Below are 16,156 nucleotides of genomic sequence, written 5' to 3'. Positions count from 1 at the left end.
TTTCTCAGGGTATATGCCCAGTAGTGGGATTGCTGGGTCATATGGTAGTTCTATTTTTAGTTTTCTAAGGAACCTCCATACTGCTCTCCATAGTGGCTGTATCAATTTACATTCCTACCAACAGTGCAAAAGTGTTTCCTTTCTCCACACCCTCTCCAGCATTTATTGTTTCCAGATTTTTTGGTGATGGCCATTCTGAGTGCTGTGAGTTGATACCCCATTGTAGTTTTGATTTACATTTCTCTAATGATTAGTGATGTTGAGAATCCTTTCATGTGTTTGTTGGCAATCTGTATATCTTCTTTGGAGAAATGTCTATTTAGGTCTTCTGCCCACTTTTGGACAGGGTTGTTTGTTTTTTTGATATTAAGCTGCATGAGCTGCTTGTATATTTTGGAGATTAACCCTTTGTCAGTTGCTTCATTTGCAAATATTTTCTCCCATTCTGAGGGTTGTCCTTTCGTCTTATTTATGGTTTCCTTTGCTGTGCAAAAGGTTTTAAGTTTCATTTGGTCCCATTTGTTTATTTATGTTTTTTTTCCATTTCTCTAGTATGTGGGTGAAAAAGAATCTTGCTGTGATTTATGTCATAGACTGTTCTGCCTATGTTTTCCTCTAAGAGTTTTATAGTGTCTGGCCTTACCTTTAGGTCTTTAATCCAGTTCGAGTTTATTTTTGTGCATGGTGTTAGGGAGTGTTCTAATTTTATACTTTTACATGTATCTGTCCAGGTAACCCAGCAACACTTATTGAGGAGACTGTCTTTTCTCCATTGTATATTCTTGCCTCCTTTATCAAAGATAAGGTGACCATATGTGTGTAGGCTTATCTCTGGGTTTTCTATCCTGCTCCATTTATCTATATTTCTGTATTTATGCCAGTACCATACTATCTTGATTACTGTAGCTTTGTAGTAGAGTCTAGGAGCCTGATTCCTCCAGCTCTGCTTTTCTTTCTCAAGATTGTTTTTGCTATTCAGGGTCTTTTGTGTTTCCATCCAAATTGTGATTTTTTTTGTCCTGGAACTGTGAAAAAAGCCATTGGTAGTTTGATAAGGATTGCATTGAATCTGTAGATTGGTTTGGGTAGTATAGTCATTTTCAAAATGTTGATTCTTCCAGTCCAAATACATGGTATATCTCTCCATCTGTTTGTATCATCTTTAATTTCTTTCATCAGTGTCTTATAGTTTTCTGCATACAGGTCTTTTGTCTCCTTAGGTAGGTTTATTCCTAGGTATTTTTTTCTTTTTGTTGCAATGGTAAATGGGAGTGTTTCATTAATTTCTCCTTCAGATTTTTCATCATTAGTGTATAGGAATGCCAGAGACTTCTGTGCATTAATTTTGTATCCTGCTACTCTACCACATTCTTTGATTAGTTCTAGTAGTTTTCTGGTGTCATCTTCAGGATTTTTTAGAACAGTATCATGTCATCTGCAAACACTGACAGTTTTACTTCTTTTCCAATTTGGATTCCTTTTATTTCTTTTCTTCTGATTGCTGTGGCTAAAACTTGCAAAATTATGTTGAATAACAGTGGGCAACCTTGTCTTATTCCTGATCTTAATGGAAATGGTTTCAGTTTTTCACCATTGAGAACGATGTTGGCTTTGGGTTTGTCATATATGTCCTTTATTATGTTGAGGTAGGTTCCCTCTCTGCCTACTTTCTGGAGAGTTTTTATCATAAATGGGTGTTGAATTTTGTCAAAAGATTTTTCTGCATCTATTAAGATTATCATTTGGCTTTTATGCTTCAGTTTGTTAATATGGTTTATCACATTCATTGATTTGCATATATAGAAGAATCCTTGCATTCCTGGGGTAAACCCCACTTGATCATGGTGTATGATCCTTTTAATGTTCTGTTGGGTTCTGTTGGCAAGTATTTTGTTGAGGATTTTTGCATCTATGTTCATCAGTGATATTGGCCTGTAATTTTCTTTTTTTGTGACATATTTGTCTGGTTTTGATATCAGGGTGATGGCGGCCTCATAGAATGAGTTCGGGAGTGTTCCTCCCTCTGCTATATTTTGGAAGAGTTTGAGAAGGATAGGTGTTTGTTAGCTCTTCTCTAAATGTTTGGTAGAATTTGCCTGTGAAGCCATCTGGTCCTGGGCTTTTGTTTATTGGAAGATTTTTAAGCACATTTTCCAGTTCTGTGTTTGGGATTGGCCTGTTTATATTTTCTATTTCTTCCTGGTTCAGTCTCAGAAAGTTATGCTTTTCTAAGAATTTGTCCATTTCTTCCAGGTTGTCCATTTTATTGGCATATAGTTGCTTGTAGTAATCTCTCATGATCCTTTGTATTTCTGTAGTGTCAGTTGTAACTTCTTCTTCATTTCTAATTCTGTTGATTCGAGTCTTCCCCCTCTTTTTCTTGATGAGCCTGGCTAATGGTTTATTAACTTTGCTTATTTCCCCAAAGAACCAGTTTTAGTTTTATTGATCTTTGAGATTGTTTCATTCATTTCTTTTTCATTTATTTCTGATCTGATCTTTATGATTTCTTTCCTTCTGCTATCATTGGGTTTTTGTTCTTCCTCTAATTGCTTTAGTTGTAAGTTTAGTTTGCTTATTTGAGATTTTTCTTGTTTCTTTACGTAGGATTGTATTGCTATAAAATTCCCTCTTAGAACTACTTTTGCTGCCTCCCATAGGTTTTGGGTCGTCATGTATTCATTGCCATTTTTTTCTAGGTATTTTTTGATTTCCTCTTTGATTTCTTCAGCGATCTCTTGGTTATTTAGTAGCATATTGTTTAGCCTCCATGTGCTTGTATTTTTTACAGTTTTTTTCCTGTAATTGATATCTAGTCTCATAGCGTTGTGGTTGGAAAATATAGTTGATATGATTTCAATTTTCTTAAATTTACCAAAGCTTGATTTGTGACCCAAGATATGATGTATCCTGGAGAATTTTCCACGAGCACTTAATGAAGTGTACTCTGTTGTTTTTGGATGGAATGTCCTATAAATATCAATTAAGTCCACCTTGTTTAAGGTATCATTTAAAGCTCGTGTTTTCTTTGATTTCTTCAGCGATCTCTTGGTTATTTAGTAGCATATTGTTTAGCCTCCATGTGCTTGTATTTTTTACAGTTTTTTTTCTTGTAATTGATATCTAGTCTCATAGTGCTGCAGTTGGAAAAGATACTTGATACGATTTCATTTTCTTAAATTTACCAACACTTGTTTTGTGACTGACAATATGATCTATCTTGGAGAATGTTCCATGAGCACTTGAGAAGAAAGTGTATTCTGTTGTTTTTGGATGGATTGTCCTATAAATATCAATTAAGTCAATCTTATTTAATGTGTCATTTAAAGCTTGTGTTTCCTTATTTATTTTCATTTTGGATGATCTGTCCATTGGTGAAAGTGGGGTATTAAAGTCCCCTACTATTATTGTGTTACTGTTGATTTTCCCTTTCATGGCTGCTAGCATTTGCCTTATGTATTGAGAGGCTCCTATGTTGGGTGCATAAATATACACAGTTGTTATATCTTCTTCTTGGATTGATCCCTTGATCATTATGTAGTGTCCTTCTTTTTCTCTTGTAATACGCTTTATTTTAAAGTCTGTTTTGTCTGATATGAGAATTGCTACTCCAGCTTTCTTTGTATTTCCATTTGCATGGAATATCTTTTTCCATCCCCTCACTTTCAGTCTGTATGTGTCCCTAAGTCTGAAGTGGGTCTCTTGTAGACAGCATATATGTGGGTCTTGTTTTTGTATCCATTCAGCCAGTCTATGTCTTTTGGTTGGAGCATTTATTCCATTTACATTTAAGGTTATTATTGATATGTATATTCCTATTACTGTTTCCTTAATTGTTTTGGATTTGTTTTTGTAGGTCTTTTCCTACTCTTGTGTTTCCTGCCTAGAGAAGTTCCTTTAGCATTTGTTGTAAAGCTGGTTTGGTGGTGATGACTTTTCTTATTTTCTTGTTTTCTATTACTGTTTCCTTAATTGTTTTGGATTTGTTTTTGTAGGTCTTTTCCTACTCTTGTGTTTCCTGCCTAGAGAAGTTCCTTTAGCATTTGTTGTAAAGAAGGTTTGGTGGTGCTGAATTGTCTTAACTTTTGCTTGTTTGAAAAGGCTTTAATTTCTCTGTCGAATCTGAATGAGATCCTTGCTGGGTGGAGTAATCTTGGTTGTAGGTTTTGCCCTTTCATCACTTAAAATATGTCCTGTCACTCCCTTCTGGCTTGCAGAATTTCTGCTGAAAGATCAGCTTTTACCCTTATGGGGATTCCCTTGTATGTTATTTGTTGTTTTTCTCTTGCTGCTTTTAACGTTTTTTCTTTGTATTTAATTTTTGATAGTTTGGTTAATGTGTCTTTGCGTGTTTCTCCTTGTATTTATCCTGTATGGGACTTCTGCACTTCCTGGACTTGATTGACAGTTCTTCCTTTCCTATGTTAGGGAAGTTTTCAACTATATTCTCCTCATATATTTTCTGAGACTATATCTTTTTCTGTTCTTATTCTGGAACCCTTGTAATTCGAATGTAGTGTGTTTAATGTTGTCCCAGATGTCTCTGAGACTGTCTTCAATTCTTTTCATTTTTTATCTTTATTCTGCTCTGTGGTAGATATTTCCACTTTTCTTTTCCAGGTCACTTATCCATTCTTCTGCCTCAGTTATTCTGCTATTGATTCCTTCTAGAGAACTTTTAATTTCATTTATTCTGTTGTTCATCATTGTTTGGTTGTTTTGTAGTTTTTCCAGGTCCTTGTTAAACATTTCTTGTATTTTCTCCATTCTATTTCCAAGGTTTTGGATCGTCTTTACTATCATTACACTGAATTATTTCTCAATTAGACTGCCTGTGTCTTCTTCATTTGTTTGGTCTGTTGAGTTTTTATCTTGCTCTTTCATCTGCCACATATTTCTCTGTCTTCTTATTTTGTTTAACTTACCGTGTTTGGGGTGTCCTTTTCTCAGGCTGTAGGTTCATAGTTCCCATTGTTTTTGGTGTCTGCCTCCAGTGGGTGAGGTTGGTTCAGTGGCTTCTGTAGGCTTCCTGTTGGAGGGGTCTGGTGCTTGTGTTCTTGTGGGTGAGGCTGAATCTTGTCCTTCTGGTGGGCAGGGCCACTTCTGGTAGTGTGTTTTGAGGTGTCCGTAAACTTAGTATGATTTTAGGCAGCCTCTCTGCTAATGGGTTGTGTTGTGTTCCTGTCTTGCTAGTTGTTTAGCATGGGGCATCCAGCACTGGAGTTTGCTGGCTGTTGGGTGGAGGTGGGTCTTAGCATTGAGAAGGAGATCTCTGGGAGTGCTCTCGATTGATATGACATGGGGCTGGGAGATCTCTGGTGGCCCAATATCCTGATCTTGGGTCTCCCACCTCAGAGGCTCAGGCCTTACACCAGGCTGGAGCACCAAGACCCTGTCAGCCACAGAGCTCAGAAGAAAAAGGAGAAAAAAAAGAAAGAAAAATAATAAATTTAAAAAGATAAATAAATTATTAAATAAAAGAATAATTATAATAAAAGAAGAGAGAAATGAAACCAATAAACAAATCCACCAACAATTAGAAGCGCTAAACACTAAACTAAGATAAACATAAAAATCAGAAACAAATCAGTCACAGACAGCAAACCCCAAGTCTACAGTTGCTCCCAAAGTCCACCGCCTCAGTTTGGGATGATTCGTTGTCTTTTCAGGTATTCCACAGATGCAGGTACATCAAGTTGATTGTGGAGATTTAATCTGCTGCACCTGAGGCTGCTGGGAGAGATTTCCGTTTCTCTTCTTTGTTCGAACAGCTCCCAGGGTTCAGCTTTGGATTTGGACCTGCCTCTGTGTGTAGGTCGCCTGAGGACATCTGTTTCCCACTCAGACAGGACGGGATTAAAGCAGTGGCTGATTAAGGGGCTCTTGCTCATTCAGGTCAGGGGGAGGAGGGAGGGGTACAGTAGTTTTAATTTGCATGCAGGTTGAGCCTGTGGCAGCAGAAGCTGGTGTGATGTTGCAACAGCTAGGGGTATGCCATGTGGTCTCCCAGGGAAGTTGTCCCTGGATCACGGGACCCTGGCAGTGGTGGCCTGCACAGGCTCTGAGGGTGGGAGGGTTGGGTGTGGATAGTGACCTGTGCTTGCACACAGCATTCTTGGCGGCTGCAGCAGCAGCATTAGTGTTTCAGGCCCGTCCCTGGTGTCCGAGCTGATAGCCGTGGCTCACACTGGTTTCTGAAACTCATTGAGGCTGTGCTTTGAATCCCCTCTCCTCATGTGCCCTGAAACAATGCTCTCTTGCCTCTTAGGCAGTTCCAGACTTTTTCCCGGACTCCCTCCCGGCTAGTTGTGGTACACTAGCCCACTTCAGGCTGTGTTCACCCAGCCAACTCCAGTCCTCTCCCTGGGATCCGACCTCCGAAGCCCAAGCCTCAGCTCCCAGCCCCCACATGTCCTGGCGGGTGAGTAGACAAGCCTCTCCAGCTGGTGAGTGCTGGTCGGCCCAATCCTCTGTGTGGGAATCTCTCTGCCTTGCCCTCTGCATCCCTGTTGCTGCACTCTCCTTCATGGCTCCAAAGCTTCCCCCCCATGCACCCCCCGTCTCCGCTAGTGAAGGGGCTTCCTAGTGTGTGGAAACTTTTCCTCCTTCACAGCTCCCTCTCAGAAGTGCAGGTCCCGTCCCTATTCTTTTGTCTCTGTTTTTTTCTTTTTTCCTTTGCCCTTCCCAGGTACGTGGGGAGTTTCTTGCCTTTTGGGAAGTCTGAGATCTTCTGCCAGTGTTCAGTAGGTGTTCTGTAGGAGTTGTTCCACATGTAGATGTATTTTTGATGTATTTGTGGGGAGGAAGGTGATCTCCATGTCTTACTGCTCCGCCATCTTGAAGGTCTCCCCATGGAATATTCTTTTTAAAAATTATTTATTTGTTTATTTACTTGGCTACACTGGGTCTTAGTTGCAGCACACATGATCATCATTGCTGTGTGCAGGATCTTTAGTTGCAGCATGAGGGATCTTTTAGTTTCAGCATGCAGGATCTTAGTTGCAGCATGCAGAATCATTATAGTTGCAGCATGCATGCAGGACCCAGCTCCCCAACCAGGGATTGAACCCGGGCCCCCAGCATTGGGAGCACTGAGTCTTAACTGCTGGACCACCAGGGAAGTACCAGAATGAAATATTCTTAACATTAAAAATATGTTCCCTTTATAGAGGTAAACTTCTGTTTTTGGTTTACCTGTGTGCTTAAATATTCTTTTTTTTAATTCACCTGTTAAACTTTCTCTTCTATTCTTCAACTAAATTATTTAGTAGGTGCATTAATCTGAGGCCGTGTTTGTGCCCTAAAACTTTTCTGATGGGCTCTTACTCTGCAGATACCTTTTTTTTTTTAACATCTTATTGGAGTATAATTGCTTTACATTGTTGTGTTAGTTTCTGCTGTATAACAAAGTGAATCAGCTATACGTATATATCCCCATATCCCCTCCCTCTTGCATCTCCCTCCCACCCTCCTTATCCCACACCTCTAGGTGGTCACAAATCTGCAGATGCCTTTTAAAAGCTGCATGCTGTACTGCTCTTTAGAAGTCTCCTGATAAACCAGACACAGGTACGGCTGGAGTCAGCTAGAAATGCTCACCATTTAAGTGGAATAGAATTGGCTTCCATTTTTACCCTGTGCTTTCCCTGCCACTAACTTTAATACTTCAGTGACACGTGATAGTGACAGGGACATTAGGTGGCCCAGATTCCTCATCACTCAAAAGGCTGCCAATGAGAACTAATATTCTCTCTACTGGCCTCACTTCTTCCATTCTTGCTCCTTCCCTATTACTGTTCTCAGGCTGGTGGTCTCGCCGTTGCTTCTTCTCTTTTTCTGTACCATTTCCTTCTGTTTGATTATCTTACCCAAAGAAGCTTAGGGTGAGACAGAGCTTATGAGGGGCCAGAGATTTTGGGGAACAACTTGGTAGAGTTTTCCAAACCTCCCAGACAGTGGGAAGGGCCATCAACTACTCGCACAATTTCCAGGGTCGTGGATGTGTACAATTACATTTAAAAGACTAATAGGCAGTTATCAAACAAAACCAGCTATGGCAGGGGCGGAGGGGAGTTCTCATTTTTAGGATTGACGTAGATAGTACATCCTTTTCTATATCCTCTCAGCAGGCCAATAATGAACATATTTTGACAATTGCGTCTCTCTGATCCATTCTAAGGATATAGTCTATGATCCTTTCTAATCAGAGATATTACTGGTTGATGTCACTAACTGAAACCCTCAAACTGGATATTCACCCTGGATTGCCCACCTGACTTCTTCTCCCATCTGCATGAACCCAAATGTGTGTTTTCTAATTATCACAACCTTCTCTTGCCCATCTTTCTAGGTATTCACTTCATTTTTCTCCTGAGGTCAAATATAAAATCTATCTACAAATTCCTTGATTTCTGTGTGCTCTGCTATCAATATCTCATTGTTGTCTTCTTAATTCTCCTCACCTGTGCCCTGGAATCTTACTTTTCAGGTTTACCACCATAAAGACTGCTCCCCTGTTAATCTTCCCAGTAACTTCTGTGCAATACCTGTTTGCTCGCATGTCTACTACCACTGTCACCTGGATTCATATGCTTAAGTCTCTGTTACCCAGGTTCTGTACCTCAGTGGACACAGATTTTTTTGCAGACATGCAATCATGACATCTCCTTGCAGCTTCCTCTCTAGAAAATCCAAGAAACCACTTTTACTGGACATCCTAGAGCAGGTGCTCTACTGTCACTAGAATTATACAAGCTCATCAAGACACATACAGTACATAAGTCCTTCGTACAAGTTCTACTGATAGGTCACCCAGAGCTATTAATTGCATAGAGAGCCATTCTTCCTCTATGAAAATGATGGTGGTTTTTTTCCTTCTGGGGATAGTGTTATAGCTCTTGTGGTTTTGTCCTTTTGCTTCCAGGTGGTTTTGATTCCCCAACCTCCAAAAAATCACCCATATCTTTGGTTTACAAATAAATGTTTCTTTGTTTAGACAGTAATTACTACTTACTAGTTATTTAAACTAATGCTACTCAAAGGTCTTTGGTGTGTCTTTGCAGCCTTGATTTAGTCTGTTATTTTTTTTTCCCAGTTTGAGGCACACTTGTTGGCCTTTTAGGCCATGTTTACATGTGTGTTACAGCAGCGTGGAATTGTTGACAGTATTACAGCAAGGCTGGTGGACTGGCTGTATTCCAGAGCTTTGTTGTGGGTGGTCCTATCTTGGATGGTGAACATGACATTAAGATTATATTCGGAAAACTACTCAAGAAGCAGTGAGTGTTTTCTATGACAGGTCCAAATCTCAAGCACCATTTGAAAAAGCATGGGTTAGATGGCCTGTGAATACTATTATCTAGCCTCCTGCATGCTGGCTCTTATGACATGATTTCCAAATTCTTTATTAGTATATATTTGTTAGTCTTCTTCTAAACCTGTGGAATCTGTTACTTTTCGATTCTTCTGTTTAATTGAAGTTATGAATGTGAAATGCCTGTTATAAACTCTGCTGACTTTAAAGTAACACCATGTGTTTTGACCATTGGGGGGAAGAGGAGAGAAGCATATAATATTTAATGATTTTCTAATTTTGAGGCCTTTATGTAGTGCTTTTTGTGTGCTTACTTACAGAGATGAAAGTGCTAAAGAGAGTCTGAAGTTTATATAGACACACTCCTCTGGGCATCTTGCTTTAGCTTAATCATGATTCTGTGAAATAGTTGAGTAAATAGGTAACTATATGATTTCTTAGGCTCTTCTTCAGTTATTCACATGACATAATGATTGATATCCATCTTTAAGACAAGTATGTGCTGGGTGTTGGGAGAACAGAGCTGGGCTACAGCATGATAGACTCACCTTGGTGGACCCAAGAAGGTTTCATGGAGAAAATAACTGAGTATTGAAAAATAGAAGGTTTGAGAGAGTTGAAGGTGGGGAAAGTGGAGAAAAAATCGAGTCACAGGGGACAAGTGTAAAAGTTCAGAGATCTAATTCAGAATAAAATGAGGAAATACAAACAACAATAGTGATTTTATTTACTGGTTTCTTATTATGTGCTGTGGTCTGTGCTATTGTGTGTGATGAGTTAGACTATTGATAGATAGATAGATAGATAGATAGATAGAGGATATTAATGGATAGTACATGTATATTTAACTCTTATAATACCCTTACAATCTGGATAAAATTGTCTTCATTTTATAAATAATAAAACTAAGAATCAGAGATATTGAGATACACATCCAGTACATGTCAAGTCTATCTCCAAAGCTGATGTTTTTATTTCTGTCCTGTACTATGCTTCTGTCAAATCGTATCCATATGTGAAATCATAGTCACAGCTCATAAAGATAAAGCAAGTTGTAACTTTTTCAAGGCAGTAACTGTATCTTGTAAGCCTTTTCAATTCTCATAGTGACTTTAACAGGACACAATAAAAAGTCCTTTTGAAAAACTGCTTTTCAACTCTGGGTCAAATACAATGACTTTAAAAGTTTTAAGTAAATCTTTCGATTAGAAGCAGTTTTGCTAATCCAGTGATCTCTCCCTGGTACACACAGACACACAAAGCGAGATCAACAGCTTTTAGAGACAGGTAAAATCTGGAAAACAAGATAACAAGGTAAAAAGAAATTATAGTAGTACTAAAAAACATACCATGGACATGTAATAGGTGAATTGCCCAGGCTAGATTTAAAAAAACTAATTGGAATAACATATTGGTAATAAATGCAAATACTTTTCAATATAAAATATCTAAATTATATAGGGACCAATTACTTCCTTTATTGGGAATTCATTTTAGGGGCACACCTCCAACAAAAAAGACAACAAACTCTATGATTTATAATATTAAAATATTATACATAAATCAAATGTTTAACAATGGACCAACAATTAAATGATGACTGACCCTTCTCTACAGTTTGCCCCTCTGCTAGTGTTTACTCTCTCAGTTTTCACAAAAATAAAATATCAGACACTTCATGATAAGGCAAAGGGAGGACAACTTTTCCTTTCAATGTCATCTTGGAATATTGTTGGATAGACTCACCCAAAGAGGTGCCTTGGTATGATTCACATCTGTTATTTATTAAAGGCTCACATTCTATGAAAGTACATGTTAACTTGAAGATTTTTGTTTTATCAAGATGCAAGTAGCTACGATTTTATTGAACTTGAGGTCATGAACAAGTTTAGTATCTAACCTAGTGAACCTATTCCAGCCTTCCTTCTCTGAGCCTATATAACTCCCAGCTCTTTCATTCTCCTTCAAACCAGTGTTACCTGTCTCCTGATTTTCTCACCCATGATATTTGTATGTTCTTAAATTTTTGAAAAATATATTTTAACATAATCAATGGCATGAATTGCCCAGGCTCAAAATCTTGAAGTTCCTTAATCTTTCTTTTTCTTGCATCTTACAGTTAACCCACGAATAAATCCTGTTGCTTCTAATTTTCAATCTCACCACTTTTTTCTGCTCAGCCTCGATCATTACGATAGTTGCCTGCTGGCTTTCCCAACATGACCTCTTGTCTCAGTCTCTGTAGCCAACCCTCTACAAAGCACTCAATGTCTAAGTCAGGAGAACGATGCCCTCAGACCTCCAAAGACTTCAAACACACTAAGAAATACAAAGTTCCAAGTATGCGTCCTCAGCTCCAGACTGGTACAACTTAGCTTCCTGTTGACTCTGACCCTCTCATTGGGCCAACACATTCCATTTGGGCTGACTTCCTTTGGACTTCTCCAAACTTTAAGTGTGGTAATACCTCAGGGTTTCTGTACTTTCTCTTCCCTCTGCTTAATGCTTTTCCCCAAGAGATTTTCATTCCTATCTCTATTTAAGGGTCTTCACTTCAGAGAGATCTTCTTGACTATCTTACCTAACAGAGCCTCTCACTCGCTGGTTTTCTATCGCCTTTTCCTGATACACTTTTCTTTTCTCCTTAGAAACACTCATCACTCCCCATCGTCTTATTACATAATTATTTACATATTTATTTACTTATTGTCTGTGTCTACTACTAAAATGCCAGCTCTATGAGAACAGAATTTTGAACCTTGCATTCTCTGCTGTAAGCCCAGTTCCTAAAACAGTTCCTGGAATGTGGTGAGCATTAAATAAATATTTGTTGAATAAATGAATGATTGGTTTAACCAGATGATGGAATCTTTTGCAGCCATTTAAAAGTTTGAAGATGAAGTGAAATCATGTATAATACTTATATCATTTAAATGCAAACATACTAAAAATATGTTAAAATCATATTGCAAGTGATTTGAACATGTTATGCTTGCAAAAATAAATATAAAGGAAAATGCAAAAATGAAAATTGCTTTGTAAGAATAATAGTAGAAACAGAGGTGATTCCCACTTTCTGTTTTCTGGACCTTTCTTTTATTCTTATAGTGATTTTATTTTGTTTTAATACCTTCAGGAAAATCATTATATAATGCCTTGAAAAATCCATTTTATAGCTTTACTCTCTTGCGTTTTTCTGCTTTCTTTCCTTGCATTTCTTTGGTTTTGGATGCCTTAGGCTATCTTGCCTACTATCCAGGACCACTCTTGGCAAAACTGTAAACCAGAGTAAGTTCCTTTACCCTCTTTCTGTCTTTTTCCCATTCCCTTTTCTTGAACCTACTGAGAAGATATTTATCCCTGCTTTTACTAATGACTGTATTCTGATAATACTAAAAACTTAATTTATCATGTTTCCTTGTGGAATATTTACTTAAGGGGAAAATCTAAGTCTTATAACAAAGGACTGACTTTTAAAAGATGGAATTTGAGGAATTGGGCTTATTCATTAAAGAGAGAGCTTGATCTTCAGGTTGTCCTTCAAGGACACTGCCCTTGTGTGAGGTCAGAGTTTTCTGTTTCCCTGAGAGTCAATCACACTGGCTTTGTCTGGAATATAAGTCTGTAACCTAAATTGCCACTTTAGTCTCAAATTCACTTGAGGAGGTAGCGAGCTGAGCATTTTTAGTAGCCATGGCTAGCCTCCCAATTTGTGATCCTCAAGGAACTTCAACTTCAGACATGCAAGCATGTCAAAATATTTTATCTTTGACAAGCAATGCTTTCCAGAATGATGCCTAGTTCTAGTCAGTCAATGTGGTCTTGAACTGTAGTGTCATTTCTGGCAAGAACTTTCAAGCCTGGTTAATGTCAACATCAATTGCCGTAATGCACTTTGACATTATTGAGGATTTTCCTCTAGGTAATCTGACATCTCTCAAGTCAAAATTGAAGCACCGGAGAATACCTTAGAAACTGAAAAGTTCACATATAATCTTGAGTCTACTTGACTTTAGTATGTGTTATAGTCACTATTGTGAGAAAAATCTATGACTTTGGTATATGCTATAGTCAGTATTGTGAGAAAAATCTGACTCAAATATTTACATACTCACCATTTTGTGGGGGAGGGGTGTCAGATTTTATAAAATATTTGAGGTTTTTTATCCCATTATATCACATTTTGTAAATTCTCTTACACTCTTTTCTGGAGTAAAGGGTATGAATAAATGAATATGTATTCGCCTTCCTATTTCTTTACTGTATGTTTCCCTTAAATTACTTTACTGCATCATTTTGTTTTGTTTTTTCTTTCCAATTTGAGGGTGAAGAGATTGATGGAACCCTCATTCTGATCTGTTCTTATTCAAAAGTTATAGATTTTTTAAAAAAAATTTATTGGAGTATAGTAGATTTACAATGATGTGTTAGTTTCAGGTATTCAGCAAAGTGAATCAGTTATACATATACAGTTTTTTTAGATTATATTCCCATACACGCCATTACAGAGTATTGAGTAGAGTTCCCCATGCTATACAGTAGGTCCTTATTAGTTACCTATTTTATATATAGTAGTGTGTATATGTCAATCCCAATCTCCCAATTTATCCCACCCCTCCTTATCCCTTGGTAACCATAAGTTTGTTTTCTACATCCATGAAAAATAAAAAGTTATGGGTTAATAGTCTCTGTGATCTCATATGTTTTCTCTGTGAAACAGTTACTGGGTCTAAGTACATCTCTTATACAGTATATGAGTTGATAAGATAATCGAATAATAAAGTGTCTCTTCCCGTAAGACAATTTGGGAGGAAGGTAGAGAGTGGGTCAAAGTGGGCAGTCCTATTGTTTGACTGATTTATCAAACAAACAAACAAAAAACCCACTTGATCACACAGCCTAAAAGGAGTCTAAATAAGCCAACTGCTAATGTCCAGGTCGGCCCAAATGAAGGAAGACCAATCTTATGGCCTTAAGTCCTTTCCACCTCTATGAATAAGTAATTCTAAGATCTGATGAATATTTCTTGGATTTGACAAGATGGAGTTGGGCTCTGTTTTGGAGGAATCACGCTAATTTCTATATTCAACATCTGAGTGAGTAAAAACTGCCTCTGCACAATGTCCACTGTCACTTGTCTCCCTCTTGTACCTCATTTTACTTTTTTCCTTATTCCTTTTTCCTTGCCTCTCCTCAATCTAGGTTGAGGTCCCATTTCTAGGCATGTACATGTGGTTGACAGGGTAGGGAGAAAAGAGTGGCAAGAAACTGCAGAAGAATAATTCCAGTGCCTACCTATTTCCTGATTGGTATGCCATCTTATTCTGTTGAAACACATGGAATTAAATGTTGAGATTTAGGGGCTAGTTTTATAGCCCCATCTGGACTTAATTCTGCATATACAATTGTACATCATGAATTGGTCTACATATTTGGTTTATATCCCTCTATTTCTGTTAGATATGAAAATGAAATTTTACTCTGCACTAAATAAAGAATTTGGCTACGAGTAGCATTTATATTATTTTCAAATGAAACAGATAAAATTTTAACTCTTCCAGATTATTTGTGAAATAAAGGAATATTAACCTTGAAAACAATGAATCATATCTTCCAACATGTATCCACTACTGGATTGTCTTGAGATCAGTTCTTCCTTTTTCATTTATTGTCAAACTTAGCAGTATTAATATCTATTAAACACCTATGGGGTGCCAGTGACAATTCAGAACACATAAAAGAGGTGGTCCCTAAAGTCAAAAATCTTAAAAAAGCTGTTCTATGCTCTTCTGCTTAATCACATGCTGGCCAGAGGGGAAACGCTTTTATCATCTCCCATCAGAGCCACTGCTTTTGTTTTCTTTTGTCAAGATGTATCCATCCTACAAGTGTAATTCTGGTTAAATGCTATGAAATCTATAGTAAATGATTTTGAGGATGCATATCTACATCCCAACAGTCAATTTTTTTCAACATTAAATTTTTAAAAAAGAAAAGAAAGAAAAATGCTGAAACCTTGATAACAATAACTGGGAAGGAATGAATCACAGGGATTGGTAGGACAGACCCTTCTTGCAATGGAAATGACACATAGGATATAATTAAAATGCACAGAATCTAAGTGTAGATAATGTAGGTTGCTTTTCCCTTTCAGCTTATATAGCACAAAGAAGCTTTAATGAAAGTTAGGGGAAAATAAATTTAGCACAGACATAAGGAAGTATTTTTTCATTCTGCAAGTAATAAATGTTTGGAATGGCCTTCTGGGCAGGGTTTTTGAGGTGAAGGACACTGGGGTTATTCAACAATTGGATGTCTTGCTGTAGTAAATTCTAATCTGCTAAATAGTTTTTTCCCCCCACTTCTTATGTTACTATGACTGTACAATCAAGCAACAATTTTCAGGCCTTAATTAGAACCAAACCTAAACCCATGATGTTCACAAGAAAGGATATGGGGGAGATGGCAGGAAATGAAGGGAACTGTAAATGCCTGAAACAAATCTATGCTCTTCAAATCTTAGTTATTAGGAAGACAATGTACCAATTCTTTACTTTAAGGACCATGAGAGGAATTTCAAGTGTATTAACTTTTCATCACTCAATCTATGGCTTTAGGACACTTTTTAGGTCTTCATAGTTTGGTAATTGTATCGGTGCTATAGAGATCTGTCTTATTTATCCACCTATCTCCTTGTTTATTGAATTATGTACATACTATATATAGAGAGATTGATTTCTGATATATGTCACATCCAAATTAACAACAACAATGTAAATGCATGTGGGAAAGGAATTAATGAGACAACAGAATTGCATCAAGTTCCCCAAGTCACATTTGCTG

The sequence above is a fragment of the Physeter macrocephalus genome, chromosome 4, assembly GCF_002837175.3.
Source record: "Physeter macrocephalus isolate SW-GA chromosome 4, ASM283717v5, whole genome shotgun sequence".
Classification (NCBI taxonomy): Eukaryota; Metazoa; Chordata; class Mammalia; order Artiodactyla; family Physeteridae; genus Physeter; species Physeter macrocephalus.
The sequence above is the reverse complement of the archived record's forward strand: the minus strand, read 5'-3'. Positions refer to the sequence as shown.